The sequence below is a fragment of the Triticum aestivum genome, chromosome 2B (assembly GCF_018294505.1).
Source record: "Triticum aestivum cultivar Chinese Spring chromosome 2B, IWGSC CS RefSeq v2.1, whole genome shotgun sequence".
NCBI lineage: Eukaryota > Viridiplantae > Streptophyta > Magnoliopsida > Poales > Poaceae > Triticum > Triticum aestivum.
Genome location: NC_057798.1, coordinates 380,796,265 through 380,817,297, shown reverse-complemented (window position 1 = coordinate 380,817,297; position 21,033 = coordinate 380,796,265). Strand labels below are relative to the sequence as shown.

General features: G+C 46.4%; 1 long non-coding RNA gene across 1 annotated transcript; it reads left to right on the top strand.

Moving 5' to 3' along the window:
* The first annotated feature begins 13,233 nt into the window (after positions 1-13,233).
* On the top strand, positions 13,234-18,629 carry LOC123041258 (uncharacterized). The gene is made up of 3 exons (XR_006418441.1): positions 13,234-13,355; positions 13,639-14,548; positions 14,668-18,629. It is a non-coding gene; the product is annotated as an uncharacterized lncRNA (long non-coding RNA).
* The last annotated feature ends 2,404 nt before the right edge of the window (positions 18,630-21,033 follow it).

The following is a 21,033-nucleotide window of genomic DNA, read 5'->3' as shown; positions in this document are numbered from 1 at the left end:
TTGCCGATCTTCTTCCCTCCCGGGGCTTTGGCGGCAAGAGCAAGTGCCTTGGCGGTAGTCGCCGCAACTGCTTCCCGATAGAGTTGGTCAACGCAGATCAGCGCATCCTTCTTGTCGGAGGGGACGGTGATGATGGTCATCGGCCCAGGCATCTTAGGCGTGTTATAGGCGTAGTGTTACGCCGCCATGAACTTGGCTAGTGCCGGGCGGCCAAGGATCCCATTGTAGGGCAAGGGGATCTCGGCTACATCAAAGACAATCCTCTTCGTCCTGTAGTTCAACTCGCCTCCAAACGTCACGGGCAGCGTGACCTTACCCTTCGGCTGACTCCTTCCCGGGTTGACACCTTGAAACATGCCTGTCTCTTCGAGGTCTCCATCAGTAATCTGCAGCCTTTTGATCACAATAGGCGAGATCAAGTTCAGACTGGCCCTGCCGTCAACTAGCATCTTCGTCACCTTGAGGTTGTGTATCATTGGTGAAACCAACAACGGCAGACACCCGACCGCAGTTGTGCGATCAGGGTGGTCCTCGGTGTCAAAAATGATAAGCATGCTGGACCACTTCAGTGGCTTCTGAGCATCGAATGATGGCTCCGCCGTTGCGATATCACGCGCCCACTGCTTGAGCTGGCTGTGGGAGGTGTGCAGCGAGGCGGCACCATCGATGCACATGGCATCCATAGCTTTCTAAAACTCGTGTTCGCTGGACTCGTCGTCCTCGTCATGATCATCGTCTTCCTGCTTCTTGTCGTGGCCCTGGGCGGGCCTCTCTTGCTGGTTATCCTTGTCACGGCGGCCTCCTTGGCCGTCATGCTTCTTGTCGGATCCTCCGGCACCATCCTGACCCTTCTCCTTGTCCCGCCTCTCATACTCAGCTTTTCGCTTCTCAGCAAGCAGCTCAACTTGTCGGCAGTTCTGGAGGTCATGGCCCTTGGTGCGGTGGATCTTGCAGTACTGCTTGTCGGAGCTTCCTGGCTTGTCGGCAGCCGCCAAGGCCCGACAAGTGGTGCACCCGACAATTTCCTTGCCGGGGTCGTTTGCCTTGGCCTTCTTGGCAGCACCGGCATCGTCGGATCCCTCGATAGCAAGCATGGCCTTACCCTTACGCTTCCTGTTGCGGCGCCAACCCTTCTTCGTCGGGATGGCGGTGTCTTCGTCTATGGAGTCGGTTTCCGCACCAGCGTCCTCGCCGGGGTACTTCCTCGCCTCTTCAGCTCGAGCGCACCTATTGGCCAGAACATAAAGTTCGGCCACATCTTTGACCTTGTTCATCGCCAGCTCTTCACGCATCTTGCAGTTACGCACATTCTGATGGAATGCACTAATCACGGCGGCGGGATGAACATCTGGGATGTTGTACTACACCCGGCTGAACCTATGTATGTACTTGCGCGGGTTTTCACCTTCCTTCTGGGGGATGACATGCAAATCGCTTGCGTGGCCATGAGCTTGATGGCCCCCAGTGAAGGCGCCAACAAACTCATGACACAAATCCGACCAAGAAGAAATGGAATCCGCCGGCAAGTGCATCAACCATGACATGACATTGGGCTTAAGTGCCAACGGGAAGTAATTGGCAAGCACCTTGTCATCGCGGGCTCCAGCAGCTTGCATCGCGATGGTGTAGATGCTGAGAACTCCGACGGGTGAGTCTTGTCGTTGTACTTCTTGCAAATGTTGGGCTTGCACGTGCGGTGGGAGGGCCACTGGAACTGCCACAGCTCACGGGTAAAGGCTGGGCAACCCACCTCGTAGGGTAGGCCACCATAGCCTCCCGGTGCCGGGTGGTCCATAGTGGGCCCTGCTCGCCTATCTGACTGGTGGCGCGCTTCACGCCGACGTTCGATGGTGGTTCGAGCATCTTCAAGGGCTCGCTCCCGAAGAACTTGGTGCTGATCGTGGTGGGTCTGTGGGTCGGACGACGCTATGGAAATGTTATCACAAGCGTCATCACGATGGACCGACACCCGCGGTAACTAGCATGGGGGAGGAGAGTGCACCGTGGCTGCATCACCTCCGTCCCTTCCACCACTGGCATGCGGTGGCTTGACGGAGCGGTGGCCTAAGGGCTCCGCTGGTCGCAGCTCATCTTTGTTGGCGACGCCGACGAGGCTCCGGATGGTGGCTCTCCACTCGTCGAGCTTCTCCGGAGCAGGAGGAAAGTCGAGGAGCAGCTGCGTGCGCGCCAAAGCTTCTGCTGGCATGGGCGGCAGCGAAAGCTGCGTGGACCGTGACGCGCTCCGACTTCTAACCACGTTAGAAGGAGCTCTATCACGGCCTTGCGGTTGTACGCCATTTTTGCCAGCACTTCGGCGTGCATGCTGGCCTCCTTCATCCCGCGAATGATGCGCTCTTCCCACGGCGGCAATCGGGGTCACTAGCGTGGTGACGCTGCTCATCGCACACAACTTGGGAAGAGCGCGTCGTGGGCGCCGGCGTAGGTGTCTTGGAGGTCACCGCGCCGTCGGTAGGTGCCACGGCGCCGTCCTTGGAGGGGCCCGCACCGCCTGTGAGGGGCCTAGCTCCGTCTTTGAATTTGGCGGCGTGTGGCTCGTCGTCTCGCGCATGAACGATGCTGCTCGCTAGGCTTTGACTGCCAGATTGATGTGGGTGTTCGCAGGCTGCCTCGGCTTCCATCCGCGACTGCCTCGCTACTTGCTCGCACTGGTACGGGTCGTCCGGCTCCGGATGAATCGATCGCCATCGTCATCTTCTTCTTGGGAGCCATGGGGATGAAGAACTGCTAAACCAGCTGCTAGACCAGATTTTCACAACTGCGCCCCCTGCCTAGTGCACCAAAGATGTTGGTGGAAAACGGCACCTATGGGATCACTGAAATCCCTACTACGATCGGCGGGCGCGAGGTTGTGGAAAGAGCGGGTCTAGGAGTCAGCACAAAGATCGTTTACCCAGGTTCGGGCCGCGAGGATGCGTAATACCCTAGTCCTGCTTTGGTGTATCTTTGTGTGTTCTTGAGTTGTTGAACTAGTTACGGTACGTGACTTGTTCAAAAGATCTGAATCCCTCCCTCCTACGCCTTGGGCCTCCTTTTATAGAAAAAAGGGGTCGCCATAGTGGCACACAGGAGGTGGAAAGGTGTATAGTGGCTGAGTCTATCCTCTGGCACCATCGGACAAATGCATTTAATGCGCTGTCGATGTGCCCTTCTTGCTTTATCGGGGACAACAAGGAAGCTCGTCCCAGCTGTCGCCGCCTCACCTGGCTCTGACACGCGTCTGAGCTGATGAGGCGTCGCAGTGCCATGTTGGTTGGCTATTGGGCTGGTGCGGTGGCAGAGTCTTCTCGAATATCTGCATGCCACCACGCAGGTGCTTGCTAAGTCAGTCTAGAGTCCGCACGTGACAACGCAGGTGCTCGCCTAGCTGGCTGAGCTGGCAGCTGCATGGAACGGCGGTGGAGTCTTGGCAGATGTGGGCCTGGCCGCGGCCCCGCTGACGTCCTCGGCAAGGGTCTTGCCGTGGCATCGCGGTCATCCCCGGCAAGGATCTTGCCAGAGGTCTCGTGGATTTCCTCGGCAAGGATCTTGCGTGTTTATGATCTTCACGAAGATTTGCATGCCACCATGGAGGTGCCTCCCGAGCCTTGGTTCCAATGTGGTTGATGGCGTTGGAACCCTTGGGCTCAAGGGTGGCACACTCTGCTGGCGCTGGGCAAGTTGCCCCGGCAAGGCTCTTGCCGAGGCTGCGGAGGCTGCCCCGGCAAGGGTCTTGCCGGGGGAGTCTACCTCTCCCTCTTACTTTTTGCGTCTCTGGTCTTGGTGTTGCTTTGATTGTCTTGCGCCTTTGGCTTCCCTCCTTTGCCCTGCTAAATGTGGTCGCGGGCGTGGCTCTGACTTCCCGTGCACAAGTAAAGGGGTACAAAACAGAGCCCCTACTTTTGTACACCAACAGCTATGCTCCCTGGCAACGGCGCCAGAAAATAGTCTTGATAACCCACAAGTATAGGGGATCGCAACAGTTTTGGAGGGTAGAGTATTCAACCCAAATTTATTGATTCGACACAAGGGGAGCCAAAGAATATTCTCAAGTATTAGCACTTGAGTTGTCAATTCAACCACACCTGAAAGACTTAATATCTGCAGCAAAGTAGTAAGGAAGTAACGGTAACGGTGGAAAAAGTAACAGTAGCAGTTTTGTAGTAATTGTAACAGCGGCAACGATAAAGTACCTATGCAAAGATCAATATGTGAAAAGCTCGTAGGCATTGGATCAGTGATGGATAATTATGTCAGATGTGATTCCTCATGCAATAGTTATAACATAGGGTGACATAGAACTATCTCCAGTTCATCAATGTAATGTAGGCATGTATTCCGAATATAGTCATACGTGCTTATGGAAAAGAACTTGCATGACATCTTTTGTCCTACCCTCCCGTGGCAGCGGGGTCCTATTGGAAACTAAGGGATATTAAGCCTCATTTTAATAGAGTGCCGGACCAAAGCTTTAACACTTAGTGACATGAACTCCTCAAACTACGGTCATCACCGGGAGTGGTCCCGATTATTGTCACTTCTGGGTTGCCAGATCATAACACATAGTAGGTGACTATTGACTTGCAAGACAGGATCAAGAACTCACATATATTCATGAAAACATAATAGGTTCAGATCTGAAATCATGGCACTCGGGGCCTAGTGACAAGCATTAAGCATAGCAAAGTCATAGCAACATCAATCTTAGAACATAATGGATACTAGGGATCAAACCCTAACAAAACTAACTCAATTACATGGTAAATCTCATCCAACCCATCACCGTCCAGCAAGCCTACGATGGAATTACTCACGCATGACAGTGATCATCATGAAATTGGTGATGGAGGATGGTTGATAATGACGACGGTGACGGATTCCCCTCTACGGAGCTCCGAACAGACTCCAAATCAGCCCTCCCGAGAGAATTTAGGGCTTGGCGGCGGCTCCGTATCGTAAAACGTGATGAATCCTTCTCTCTGGGTTTTTTCTCCCCGAACGTGAATATATGGAGTTGGAGTTGAGGTCGGTGGAGCCTCAGGGGGCCCACGAAACAGGGTGGGGCGCCCCCACCCTAGTGGACAGGGTGTGGACCCTCTGGTCTTGATTCTTTTGCCAACATTTTTTATTAATTCCAAAAAAATTCTTTGTGAAGTTTCAGGTCATTCCGAGAACTTTTATTTCTGCACAAAAATAACACCATGGCAATTCTGCTGAAAGCAGCGTCAGTCCGGGTTAGTTCCATTCAAATCATGCAAGTTAAAGTCCAAAACAAGGGCAAATGTGTTTGGAAAAGTAGATACGATGGAGACGTATCAAGCATCTCTGTCTATCGTGCTACGAAACTCCCGCCTCTTCAACCCGCGCCTTGTTACCCCAAAATATTTAAGATATATCTTTGTCTCGTTGTGCTCCGAAAACTCCCTCCATCTCAACCCGCGCCTTGCTATCCCAAAATTACAACGCGCGCGAAAACTCCCACCTCCTGCGAAATCCCGACACGCGAAATGCCCGTGATACCCCTGAACCAAAAGAACCGCCTAGCTCAAATCGGCGGGGGTACTTTCATAACTTACCCCACATTTTGTACAAGCGCGTCCCTAAGCCATGGTTCCCCCCTCCCATCCCATCCGCCCACCCAGTCATACACCGAGGCCGCGAAAACCTGCGAAGCCCCACACCCTCCTGTGTCCGCCACCCAGCAGGAGCCTCGTCGCCGACGACGTCGTCCATAGCAACACCTCGATGTCCCTCATCCACCACACTGGATGAGGATCTGTCGTCGATCTCATCGTCCTGCCGGTTCAGCCACCCCGTCCTCCACCTCCAAGGAGTTGCCCCGATGTTCCCCTCGTCTTTCGTGCCACCTCCATTCCCACACCGCCGTCTTCACCTGCACCACCGGAAGAGCATCATCATCACCGTTTCCTCGGATGAAACTAAGGCCTAATCGGCACCACCAAAGAGGTTCTACACTAATCGCCACATTTTCTTCTTGATTCGATCTCATGGTGTTGCCGCGCTCGGTCCCGAGCCGACATGGCGCGGCTCCATCCACGGCGGCATCGCCGGCCACTTCCTCCATGGTGTCGCTCCCTCGGTGGCGACGTCCACATCATTAGGACCTGATGCTGCTTTGGCTCTCGCTCACGCTGCTCTACTCTTGCCCTCGGTCCCCTGCCTGGTCTGTTGTTGCTCTTGCTCACACCGCTGCTCTTGCTCTTGCTGTTGCTTGTGCTGCTGCTCTTGCTCTTGCTCTTGCTTGTGCTGCTGCTCTGATTTAGCTACACTTCAGTCTACTGAAACTACTTTTGGGTTAGTCGATTTTCAGGGGGTGGGGGGGCTCGCGGGAGTTAAGGAAGAACCAGCTGCATCGGGGAGGGGGGCTCGCTGGAGATGTACTCCACTATCTATTTTAGGGTTCAGGGTGGGGGCGGTGGTCGCCGATAATGGTAGGGTGGTGGCGTGGGGATCACTGGAGAAAAAGCTCGGCGTGGGGGGTGAGGGAGTCCTGGATTTGGGGGTCCTCAAGTGTCTGGCCCAGGAATATGGGCCGGGTTGAATGGGCCGTAAAGATTAAGCTAAAAGCCATCCTCCGTGTCCGGATGGGACTCCTCCATGCGTGAACGGCAAGATTAGAGTCCGGGTGTATTATTTCCTTGTGAACCGACCTTGTACAAACCCTAGGTCCCTCTGGTGTGTATATAAACCGGAGGGTTTAGTCTGTAGAGGCTATCATCATTACCATCATAAAAATATTCATAGGCTAGACATCGAGGGTTCAGCCGCCACAATCTCGAGGTAGATCAACTCTTGTAACCTCTATACTCTTCGAATATAATCAAGCACGAGTAGGATTTTACCTCCATTAAGAGGGCCCGAACTTGGGTAAACATTATGTCCCTTTGTCCACTGTTACCATCGATCCTTAGACGCACAACTTGGGCCCCCCCTACCTGAGATCCGCCAGTTTTGACACCGACATTGGTGCTTTCATTGAGAGCTCTGCCGTGTTGTCTACAAAAGCGATCTATGGCTCGCCTAGTCATCAATGAAAATATCACTTCTGGAAGGAGCCTAACTTCTGGGCAGATCCTCCAGCTCGGCGGTTTCATTGTAGGACCTTGTACGACCGTCAAGCCCACAACACCCCCTACGACCACCGAACACCGTCTCCGCGTCGGCCTCGAGTACTCCAACAAGATGGGTCCGGCAGATGTCTCGTCTTTGAACGAGCTACTGGATTGCATCGCCACCCTGGGGGTCTCAAAATACTATGATCGGATCGAGCTCAAGCCTGACCAGAGGGAAATTTATTGCCCGTCGATCACCCACCTCGTAGCATTTGTTGAGGAACATGCCAAAGAACTTCCCTCCCTATGTTGAAAACCAAGTATGTTTGGGTCTCCAAATCCCTCAAGCCGGATACTCTCCCTTCGGACGGGACTCCACGTCTTCCGAACTCTAGCTCAGATGTAGGATCGGGGGAGCCCTTGGATCTCTTCGGACCCGAACCGGTCGTCTCGGAGAACCTACAAGCTTCGAATACAGAGGCGGGACATGATTCAAATTTCAAACCACACACCCACCACAATCAAAACTCTCCAAGCAACTCAGGTCCTTCGGATATATACGACCCGATGTATGTGCAACAGCAACCTCAGGAAACGGTCCACCACTTTTGGGCCAGATTCCTGCTTGTTAGAAACAAGATCAAGGATTGCCCCGACAACGACATAGTTTAGGTCTTTCATCGCAATTGCACTGATGAGGGAATATTGAATGCCCTCGGCCGTCATCACATACAAAACTTTACGGAACTATCACAAGTAGTACAAAAGTACCGTGTGATGGAAAGCCATGGAGGCCCCAAAAAACTCAGCTGGAGCCCGCTGCCTTCAAGCAGTGTGTGGCCCGGACTAAACGGATACACCCTAGCGGGTCACCCGACCACCGGTCGATGGGCAGGAAAAATAAACCCTTCATGGGACATAGGTCAGTTCTTGACTAACTCCTTGACAAGCCCTATCCGATACACGCCACTCCGAGCAAAGACCCAACCCACAACCTTTGAGCATGTTGGGTACTCCAACAAGTAGAAAAAAGTGGAGAGGCCATCCTCACCACCACTCCAGAGAAGTACTCTCCGAAGAGGGATGACTTTAACATCCTCACGGTCTTCGAGACCTTTTCTTCAAATAATTGGTGCAAAAGGGCACTCCACGACCTCGCCAAAGTCCACCAAGTTACCACACTGAGCCTATGGAACGACACGGCAATAACCTTCACAGCCGCAGACGAACCAAAGGCTCGATCAGTCCGAGCACCCGCCGCCCTAGTACTAAACCCTATTGTGGACGGTTTTCAGCTTACTAAAGTGTTCATGGACGGCGACAGTGGACTTAACCTCATTTATGAAGATACGCTCGACAAAATGCAGATGGACAGATCACGCATCGAGCAAAGCAATACCACCTTTCGAGGCATTATCCCCAGTCGAGAAGCACGATGTTCTGGGAGAATTAAACTGGATGTGGTATTCGGCACGCCCGAAAACTACATATCCGAATAGTTGCTCTTTCATGTGGTCCCCTTCAACAGCGGGTATCACGCCATCCTCAGCCGGGACACCTTCTCACGCTTCCAAGCTATACCCCATTACGGGTATATGAAGCTAAAAATGCCCGGACCCAACAGAATCATCACAATTTCGAGCAACCCGTACAAAGCCCTCTGTGCCAAAAATAAAACCACATCCCTGGCCTTCGAGGCGTTATCCGAAGCCCTAGCGGCTGAAGAACTAACAACCCTACGGTCCATGGTGGATAGGGATGATGTGATCCTCGATAAGAGATCTCAACCCACCTATTTTAAGCCAGCTGAGGAAATAGTTAAATTTCAAGTACACTCGACGGACCCTAACAAGACAACGTCTATCGGAGCACAGCTGGATCCTGCAGTGGATGCTGCTCTACGCACATTCTTGCAAGAGAATTGGGATATTTTTGCCTGGCACCCTTCAGACATGCCCGGCATCCCACACAGGCTGGCCGAATACAGTCTCAACATAATCACGGGATTTAAACCAATGAAACAGACACTGCGATGATTCTCCGAACCCAAACGTCACTAGCCAAGTTGCTAGAAGTCGGGTTTATTAGGGAAATCAAACATCCGGATTGGTTAGCCAACTTGGTCATGGTACCAAAGAAGGACAAATCCTAGCGCATGTGCATCGATTTCAAAGACCTCAACAATGCTTGCCCTAAAGACCCTTTCCCATTACCTCGCATTGACCAAATCATTGACGCGACTGCAGGACACGATTCTTTGTGTTTCCTCGACGCCTATTCCGGGTACCATCAGATCAAAAAGAAGGAATCGGATCAGGCCGCAACAGCATTCATCACCCCTTACGGTCCTTTCTACTTCAACAATGTGCCCTTTGGGCTTAAAAACGATGGGGCTACCTACCAGCGTATGATTCAAACATGCTTGGAAAAACAAATCGGCAAAACAGTCGAAGCATACATGCATGACGTGGTCATCAAGAAAAAACGCGTTGAAACACTGGTGGACGATCTTCGCCTCACCTTCGACAACCTACGGACATATGACATACGACTCCATCCGGAAAAATGTGTCTTCGGAGTCCCAGCTGGAAAATTGCTAGGGTTCATTGTTTCCCGTAGAGGAACTGAAGCAAACCCAGCCAAGATCCGAGCTCTATCACAATTGGCTATACCAACAGACCTAAAGAAAGTCCAAAAAATAGCAGGGTGCATCGCAGCCTTAAGCTATTTCATCTCCAAATTGGGAGAAAAGGCATTACCACTCTACACGCTACTATAGCGCATGGATAACTTTGAATGTACGGACGCTGCCACAGCCGGATTGGAAGAAATCAAGGCCCCACTCGTGAGCAACCCAATCCTAGCTACCCCAGGTGTTGGCGAGCCCATGTTATTATACATTTCGGCAACTAACCAAGTAGTTAGTGCCGTGCTCGTCGTCGAGCGAGGGGAAGAGGGACATAAATTCCCCACCCAAAAGCTAGTCTATTATGTATGGGAGGTCCTCTCACCTTGCAAATCCCGATACCCCACTACCAAAAGATAGCCTATACGGTCTTCATGGCGTACCAAAACCGCGACACTATTTTCAAGAGTGTTCAATCACAGTGGCATCAGAAGTACCACTTAACGACATTATCAACAACAAGGACGCCACTAGTCGCATAGCTAAATGGGCCATCGAGCTTTTATCGTTCGAAATAATATACAAGCCACGCCGGGCTATTAAATCCCAGGTGTTGGCCGACTTTGTCGCCGAATGGACGGAAGCCGAACTCCCTAAAGAGTATAGTTCATACTCCAAATGGATTATGTACTTCGACGGCTCCAAACTGCTGGCCGGACTGGGTGCTGGCATCATCCTAACATCTCCTACTGGGTATACAGTCTGCTGTGTATTACAAATTATGTATACGAACTCCAACAATGCAGCCGAATATGAGGCGCTTCTGCATGGTCTTCGCATGGCAGTCTCCATGGGTATAGAACGCCTGGAGGTGCGTGGTGACTCAAACCTCGCAATAACCCAGGTCAATGGAGAGTTTGATGCAACGGACCCAAAAATGGTGTCATATCTAAATGTCGTATTAAAAATATCAGCTCGGTTTGAGGGACTTGAGTTTCATCATGTCACTTGAGACAGTAACCAGGCGCCCGACATCCTTGCTCGCATGGGCGCTAAGCACGACCCTGTGCCACCTAACACTTTCGTGGAAAGTCTCTTCAAGCCATCCGTGGTATGGCAGGGTGAGAGCAGAGAAGATAGTACAGACCTGGTCACACCCCCAGCTGCCGAACACAATGCAGATACCGTCAGAGGTCCGGATATCAAGATAACACCCTCTACTCATGAGATCATGGTTGTTATTGCTCCATAGACCGAACCATTCCTGGCCTGCCTTAATAGGCAGGAGCTTCCCGATGACCAGAATGAAGCTCGATGCATAGTTTGGCACTCTAAAGCCTTTAAAGTACATGAGGGTGAACTGTACAAAAAGAGCACTACCGGAGTCCTCCAAAGGTGTATCTCCGAAGAGGAGGGAAGGCAACTCTTGGCAGAAATACATGCTGGTTTGGGTGGTCATCACGCGGCAGCTCGAGCCCTTGTAAGCAAGGCTTTCAGTACAGGCTTTTTTGACCCACGGCCCGAGCAGATGCTCAAGCCCTTGTCCAACATTGTGTGGGCTGTCAACTTTTCGCCCATCAAAGTCACATGCCTCCTACCGCATTAAAAACAATCCCCATTACATGGCCCTTCGAGGTCTGGAGAGCTTGATATGGTTGGTCCCCTTAAAGGGGAAAGCCACAAAAAGAAATACATACTGGTAATGGTAGATAAATTCACTAAATGGATAGAGGCCAAACCGGTAAAAACTGTTGAGGCAGGGCCAGTGATTGACTTTATATCTAGCATGGTACACCACTATGGTGTCTCCCACAGTATCATCACTGATAATGGCTCTAATTTTACAGCTGATGAGGTGAAAACTTGGTGCGCTAAGCTGGACAATAAACTCGACTATGCATCTGTATACCACACTCAAACAAATGGCCAAGTCAAACGGGCCAATGGTCCGATCATGAGTGGTATTAAGCCCAGACCGGTGCGCTCTTTACGAGAATCAGACAAGCACTGGGTTAAGGAACTCGATTTCGTACTCTGGGGACACCGGACCACACCCAAATTGTTTATTTTGTCCTAATTTTTCAGAATTGGAGTACCAGAAGTATGTTTGATGTTCAGATTGCTACAGACTGTCCTGTTTAAGATAGATTCTATTTTTGATGCATTGTTTTGCTTATTTTGATGAAACTATCGATTCTATCGGTGGTATAAGCCATGGAAAAGTTATATTATAGTAGCTACAATGCAAAAACAAATATGAATTAGTTTGCAACAGTACTTAGAGTAGTACTTAGAGTAGCGATTTGCTTTATTGTACTAATGGATCATACCGAGCTTTCTATTGAGTTTTGTGTGGATGAAGTGATCAAAGATCGAGGAGGTTCCGATATGAGGAGAAGGAGGAGAGGCAAGAGCTCAAGCTTGGGGTTCCCAAGGCACCCTAAGTAAATATTCAAGGAGACCCAAGCGTCTAAGCTTGAGGATGCCCCGGAAGACATCACATCTTTCTTCAACAAGTATCGGTATGTTTTCGTCTTCGTTTCGTTCATGTGATATGTGTAAATCTTGAAGCATCTTTTGTGTTTAATTTTCATTTTACTTTTTTGCACCATGCTGGTATGAGATAGTCCATGGTTGATTTGTAGAATACTCATTGCACTTCACTTATATCTTTTGAGTATGGTATTATAGAATGCTTCACGTGCTTCACTTATATCATTTGAAGTTTGGATTTCTTGTTTCTCGTCACATGGAAAACCATTATCTGTATAATGCTCTTTTGCTTCACTTATATTTATTAGAGCATGATATTTTGTAGAAAGAATTAAACTCTCATGCTTCACTTATATCTATTTAGAGAGTCAAAAGGAATTGGACATTTACATGGTTAGTCATGAAATCCTACATAAAACTTATGGATCACTGAATATGATATGTTTGATTCCTTGCAATAGTTTTGTGGTATATAGATGGAATATATGGGAGGTACTAGTAAACGGTTGTGGTTAGTAAAAATATTCTAACCTATAAGGACCCTAGCCAACTTGGCTCTAGGACGCTCCCTCGATTTCATTCACTTGTGGTCGTTGGATGTTGGTCAATCTGGTCTTTGAGCTTATCTCGGACGTTTAATATACATTGTGCGTTTTGACTTGGCTGTTGTTTTTGTCTACTGGCTGGGTGAGCCGTTTGGAAGTGCGGGACAAACCTGTCCTTGCGCGCCGCATGCACGTCGCGCGTTTGGCGCCGGGCGTTGGGCTGTTCATTTCTGCTGTGAGGATGCCGATGGATGTCTATTTCGCTGACTGTTCGGTGGTCCTTACTCACTTCTGGTCCCACAAGTCTGTGGGTTGATTACCTTTTGTGTGCGTGACAGAGGATCTGCGCTGACTCCTGCATCGACCGTGCGAGGGTTTGCCCAACCGCTCCGCACGCGCCGCGACGTGCGTCCTGCGGCTGGTGTGGACCGTTCGCTCCTGCTGCATAGCCTATGGTAGGTGGGGCTTGTTTTCTGCTGGGGCTGAATTTAATTGACCTGAACTGGGCTGAGTTTCTGTGCGTGTTGCAGTTAGCGTGAGCGAGGCAGAGGCGCTATACCTCTTGAAGAAGATAAGCAGTGTCGTGATCGATGGCGGCTTTTTTGTAATGTCGTACTGAAGGTAAATTTCTTCATGGGGGATTAAGCATGTGTACCATATTACAATAGTTTACTTAATGGCTGGAAGAATGCGTTTTGATACTTTGTTATGTTGATCTCGAGAGAAAAATTGGTGTTTAGTTTTTCTTAAATGTACATTGATCTGTTGTGAATCTTGTGCTCTCAATCGGTGTGTTTAGTTTTTCTTACATGTACGTTGATCTGTTGTGAATCTTGTGCTCTCAATCGATGTGTTTATTTTGGCTAAATTCTGAGCTTTCCTTAATCTGGCGTTGTCAACGTAGGGTGTGCTTTTCATGGCGTGTGGCAAGAGAGGTCGCTTGATGGTTTTGTGTTTCAATTGAGCCGCACATCTAGGATGCTAGGATGAAGAAAGTAGGAGACATATCGGGTCAAGCGGTGGCAGCAAGAGGAACTCCATGAGGAATCTCTGGTAGGATGATTCCTTACTTGGTTTCACCTGTTCCAGATTCAAGTTCCCAAATTAGGATACTGTTTTTTTTCTTTGTTTTGTCTTTTACAACTTTTAGTTTGATATATGAGAGGGCCTGCAGAAGGTGATCAATCAATGGAGACCTAATTCGTGAATCTTGCCACACGCTGGCAGGAATGAAGAGGCGAGAGAAAGTTGGGCCAGGAACAACCACTCTTGTCTAAATAATTATCGTGTTAGATATCACATCTCCAGGGAAGTAAAGGTTCCGTAGGCTAAATGTGCTTATATACATATGTTTTGCCATTTTATGTAAAGGATCTGGAGGTTCCCTGTAGGCTAAAGTTGCTTATGTACATATGTTGTGCCATTGTACATTTGAGTCCCGTGGGGTGATGATCAATGTGAAATTGCATCTTCCCATGACTTTGAGTTGACAAGCATTTAAGAGGTTCTTTTACTTGCCAGTATCAGTGTGTTTTCGACTTGTTGTGTCTCTGCATTCTTTCTCAGCGGTCTGGTTGGTTCTGAGTACATATGGTAAGAATTTGGTTAAATTTTGTGTTCACTTTCTTCACTGCTTCATATCCAAAAAAATCATGTAAATGATTCCATGTCACTTTTGTGGAAAACTGAAAACTATGATGATTTGCTTGCAGATTCTTTAACATTGGAAAATCGGATTTGGTGCTCAGACCTGAAATTCAGAAAAAAAAGAAAAAAAAGCATTTGCTAGGTTCAACAAACGATGACCTTCACTGGTGAGGATTTATATACCTATAACAGAACAGTTCCTCAAGCTAAAGGCTTCAGTAACATGTAACATTGGCTTCTGTAACATGTAACATCTGAACTCTGTTTGTGCTAATAATTATTTCAGCCATTGTAAAAGGCCATGTTGCACAAGTGTTTTGGGTTTCAATTCAGGGAGGTGACACCTTGATGAAATATTTGCTCTACAGTAGGTTAGTACAGACTTATTGGATCATATTTTCCACAAGTATGTCCACCTTCCGCACAATGAATCATAACCCTGAATTGTTATTAAAAAACATATCTGTGAAATCTTACATTTGTTAGCTGTCATACATACTTACTGTTCCTGGACAATTCCAATTTTTGCTAAATATGCTAATCAAATGTTCTATTTAATCATGGCAGAAATTTCAACAAAATTAGGCCTTTCAGTACTTGACATTTTTTGACTAATGGCCATTTGCTATTTTGTTGCTGTTTGGATTGTTCGGGTATTGGAAGTTTTGGGTTCCTCAGAACTATTGGTGCTTATCTACAAATTTGATTATGCTTATCATTTTAGATTTTCTGGTTCTCAGTCGAACAATACCCTTGATAAAGCTACACGGTGGATGCTATTCATTATGTAAGGTGAGCTTCTATGACTTGATTTAACCTTTCTAGATTATGTAACTGAATAGAAGAACTTTCTGATATGTGTATTTGTAGAGTTTGCTGATGTTTGATGCGAAATATTGGTGGCCAAAAGGTTGTTATGGTCAGGTCGACCTGATTATTATGTTCATCTGTCTACACCTCCTCCTGTGGTATCCAGTTGCTCGTGTACTGGTCACCTCCTCATGGTAGACGCTAACAAATGCTCCTGCTTGTTGAAAATGCCTGAGACGAGTCACTAACCGAGCCTAATCAAATAGCAGAGAAATAATTTTACGACGGTACAAAAATGTAGAACAAATCAAGTAGAAGAAGAGACATAACGCACAAAAATCTTTTGAAAGGAATATCAGTTTCATACATTATTTGTAGTGCTATATATATAGTGCAGGTTCAGGCCTAATTTATTATAGGCAAACCGCACACATCTGCTACTCTACCAGGATTAATTTGTCCTAGCAAAAGAAATCACATCATGAGCAAAAGAACGAATTCGCTACTAACATTTCAAATCAAGATTTATCCATCTAGCAGTCCCAAAATATATTTCTCTTCTCATTATTGCAGCATCCTTTTATGTACCAACAATGTGACACTACACTATAATAGATTTTCACAGGCCATGGAAAAATAAAAAATTTGACAATCAGTAGCCTCCAGTCTTTAATATAATTCTGCGTGCACTTTGGAGCTATTGGATGCCTGAATGTGTTGCGTTCCTCCATTGTGCCATGTTAAGAATTGTAGCCTGAAAGGAGGGAAATATTGTATAGAGATTTTCCATCTGTACCTGAGGTCTAACCAGGCCTATAGTTTTTTGGTTTTGTTTCTTGACCTGCTGTTTTCTTTGGTGATCCTTCTTGTTCATATAAACAGTACCACACTTCAAATGGTTAGAAATGTTTCTTTTGTTGCAGTAATTCTTTTTTCATTGTCAAGGTTTCTTCAGTTAGTCACCTCTGTGGTTATTTTTCTTCTACAGTGTGCTACATGTTTATATCCTATTAGTAGCACCATGCCTCCCTGTCGTCCTATTTGTCAAAAGCTCGGTACAACCAGTGGCGAGGTGCCTCACCGTCATGTTGTTCATCGAAAGCTTTCTTAATAGGAAGGCATATAATGCTCAGTAAATACAACCTTAAGTTGATGACCACTTGATATGTGGTTCTCCTGTTACAGTGCTTCGATCCGTTAATACTCCCTCTGTTACGAAGGTTATGTGCAGTGTGTCCATGCCATTAAAGAATTTAATATTTCTTTGAACTTCTGGACCAGAGATTTTTTTTTCTTTTCGAGAAAACGCGAAGGACCTTTGTGCTTCATTGCATTGGAAAGGTAGAGTACAGTTACATCCTCCTAGGAGACAAGGTTACATGGCCAGCAGAGATCAATGGAAATCCCAGGATGGTAGCAAAACGACCCTGAGCACTTGAGCCCGGGCCTTTGCCCAACATCTGGCCTCATCTCTGATCTTGTCCAGAGCTCATCGAGCGAGGGGTTTACATGGTCGAACACACACGCGTTCCTGTGTTTCCAGATCATCCACGACACGAGTAGTGCGATGGATTGCAGAGCCTTGCGATGGTCCAACTGGTTCTGGTCATAGCAAGCTACTACATAAAGGTACGACAGAATTTTGTTGACAGAGCTTGCTGAAAATATCGGTCCTCATGTAATCTAACTGTTACACCTCTTAAGTCCAATTAGGAACTCTTTCATTATTGGATCTAAAGTGTTTGCTATGATCAGTTAATACTCCCTCTGTTCATAAATACAAGACGTTTTAGAGACAAGTTGCATATTTAAAGAAGCATCCACTTGTTGTAGAAAGCATGTTTTATGCTTCTGTACCAGATAAGATGTTCAGATGGCATCAATATATCATCATGTCTAGGTTATTATCAGACAAGCTGCATTTTAAATAATTATCCATTTGTTGTTCCCCTGTTTTAGTAAAATTTTATATTTGCAAAGCACAAGTTCTGTTCTGACTACTATTTTTATTGCCAGCCAACCTATATCTTCGACCTTCTCTTGCATAGGGCAGGACGGCAGGCAATGGTTCTTGGTTGCTTTCAAAATAATCGACACCTCTTTAGGAGTACGGACAATATTGCCAATGCATATAGTCCATGCTTTTATCTTTAGGAACTTTACATCATCATCTTGTTTAAGCATCTATAATATATATCTTTAGTAACCTATTTAACAACGCTTTTCAGCTTTTTTCCATGTTGTAACATACTTCCTGTGTTGTGTAATAATCTACTGATGGCCAGTTACAGCTCCATTTCACTATGGACATTGCATATGATGTTCTTTATTCTCAGCAAAGCAAACATCTCATACTTTTCTCTACAAAAACTAGGCGTTGCTGAAGCTGGAGTCATGATGGCGTTAGTAACCCTGGTGGTGCTTCTTATATGGCAAACCAACTTGTTCTTGATTATCCTATGGGTTATTTATCCAGATGTTGCATATAGGAGTATTGTGGAGCTAATAATATTTGAATCTTAGCTAGCCTACTATTTCAATTTGAGTTCAAAAATTACAAATCTCAGTGTTTGTTTTCAGTTATCAATCATCTCCCCTTCTCCTTTTTGGGTCACTTTTGATAGCTCCCTTCATTCTGTACATATTAGTTGCTGCCTCAAGCCTTGGCTCTTTTTCTAGACTAGGCCTCAATTTACTGGAAAATGCAGTCTTCATTTATTGAGTTATATTTTTGTCTTGCTTTCTTCCAGGTCCCTCTATTTTTGACTTGCTTTCTTCCAGGTCCCTCATGCAGTAGTTCAGAAAAAAAAACTATCCAATGGAGATGATGCATGAGGAGCAGCAAGGTCATGATCCATGAAGCCCTATGTTGTTCTTTTTCTCACTGGTGAGTTTACCTTTTTATGGTTGGATGCCAAATAGCCAAGCGGACGTTTTTCGTAGATTAGTTGCTTAGTTTCATATGTTGAACTGCGTTATCGAGTGCAGTGTGTAGGCTCTTTCTAGATTGTTCAGCAGGCGATCAACGCGGCACATGTGGAGGTTGCGAGAGCTGTGAATGGCATCGGTCTTGTCATACTTATGAGCAGGAGCACGGGCGACATTACTTTTCATGCCACTTTGAGCAGCCGAGATGTTGACTGTTGCTTGAATCCTGAGATTGATATCCCCGTTGAAGGGAAGGGAGACCTGTTTGAGTTCTTGTATGAAAGGATAAAGAAGGCGTTGGTTAGGAGTTGATTACCCGGACTGATGACCAGAACTGAGAGTAGGATGTTCCTTGACGTTGGCCTTCTTCTATAAAGTTTACATGCAACTCTCCTCCATGGTTAAGAAAATCCAATTTAAATGTTTTATTTCTTTGACGGTTACTCATTTCTCTTACCATTGTTGTATCAAAACATTTGTATTTTCGTTGATGGCCGCTTGGGCTCATTTTCGAGGAGAATGAGATGTGGGATAAACCACTCTGAAATGTTTTGTTCCCTTCAAACAATTTATTAGCTAACTAATTTTGGCTGCTGTTGCACATGATACAATTGTACTCTGTTGTTGCCATCTTGCCTTTTGTGTAAGCTTAAGCACACAATCAATTAAACTTTTACTAAGTTCTTACCGTGTCTATTTGCTCAAACATAGTTAGTGAAAAATGCAAATACTTTTAACAGGCACATGGTTTGAAATGGGAGCCATTTGGCGCAACGAGTCATGTTATACAAATATGTTTTATGGCGCACCGGGTTATACAATTTTTTTCAAACTCAGATTTTGTAACATGATAGAGATATTTTCAATATAGCATGGTTTAACACATGGGCTTTCTACTACTAGTATCGAATATGTTCTTGCAAAATGAAACTATTTTCATTGACAACATGGCTTTAGCGGGTCTCTGTACCATTTGGCGCAACGGGTCAACTAGTTGGTGTTAAGGTTTGTGATTCCCGAAGCATGCACGTAAAGTCTCTCGTTATGCTATGAAGTTGGAGCATGATTTATTATTGATTGTCTTCCTTATGAGTGGCGGTCGGGGACGAGCGATGGTCTTTTCCTACCAATCTACCCCCCTAGGGGCATGCGTAGCAGTACTTCGCTTCGAGGGCTAATAAACTTTTGCAATAAGTATATGAGTTCTTTATGACTAATGTGACTCCATGGATTATACGCACTCTTATCTTTCCACGGTTTGCTAGCCTCTACGGTATCGTGCATTGCCCTTCTCACCTCGAGAGTTGGTGCAAACTTCGCCGGTGCATCCAAACCCCGTGGGTATGATACGCTCTATCACACATAAGCCTTATTATATCATCCTCAAAATAGCCACCATACCTACCTATTATGGCCCTTCCATAGCCATTTCGAGATATCTTGTCGTGGAACTTCCATCGCTTCCATTTTGATGACTTGAGCATTCATTGCCATATTGCTTTGCATGATCGTAAGATAGCTAGCATGATATTTCCATGGCTTGTCCGTTTTTTAATATTGTTGTTATGCTAGATCATTGCACATCCTGGTACGCTGCTAGAAGCATTCATATAGAGTCATATTTTGTTCTAGATATCGAGTTGTAATTTTTATTTCTTTTGAGTTATAAGTAAATTAAATAGAAGTGTGATGATCATCATTATTCATTTCTAGAGCATTACCCCAGTGAGGAAAGAATGATGGAGACTACGATTCCCCCACAAGTCGGGATGAGACTCCGGACAATGAGAGGAAAAAAAGAAAAAGAAAAAGAAAAAAGAAAAAGAAAAAGAAAAAGAAAAAAAAGAAAACAAAAAAGAGAGAAGGGGCATGCTAGTTCCACACTTGTGCTTCAAAGTAGCACCATGTTTTTCATATGGAGAGTATCCTATGTTGTCACTTTCGTATACTAGTGGGAAATTTCATTATAGGATTAGATGCACACCCACTCAGTTTTCATATTGAGCTTTCATACACTTATAGCACTTGGTGCATTCGTTACATGGCAATCCCTACTCCTCGCATTGATATCAATTGATGGGCATCTCCATAGCCCGTTGGTTAACCGCGTCGATGTGAGACTTTCTTACCTTTTTGTCTTCTTTATATTTACCCCTATCAACATAATCTATTCCACCCATAGTGCTATGTCCATGGCTTGCGCTCATGTATTGCGCGAGGGTTGAAAAAGCTGAAGCGCGTTAAAAAGTATGAACCAATTGTTCGGCTTGTCCTCGGGGTTGTGCATAATAAATACTTTGTGTTAAGAAGACAGAGCATGACAAGACTATATCATTTTGTAGGGATAGCTTTATTTAGCGTTGATATTTTGAAAGACATGATTGTTTGTTGGGATGTCTGGGTATTGATGTCTTTATGTCAAATTATAGATTGTTGCTTTGAATCACTTATGTCTTAATATTCATGCCATGACTAGACATATGATCAAGTTTATGCTAGGTAGCATTCCACATCAAAAATTATCTTTTTTATCATTTACCTACTCGAGGACGAGTAGGTATTAAGCTTGGGTCCGTTGTATCTATAATTTTTATTATTCCATGCCAATATTATACAACTTTCACATATTTTTGGCAACATTTTATATGATTTATTGGACTAACCTATTGATCCAGTGCCCAATGCCAGTTCCTGTTTGTTGCATATTTTTTGCTTCGCAGAAATCCATGTCAAACGAAGTCCAAACGCGATAAAAATTTATGAAGAATTATTTTGGAATATATGTGATCTTTGGGACTTGGAATCAACGCAAACGGGGGCCCACAGTGACCACAACCCACCAGGGCGCGCCGGGCACCACCTGGCGTGCCCAGGTGTCTTATGCCCTCCTTGAAAGTCGGTTGGGGTCCTTCTT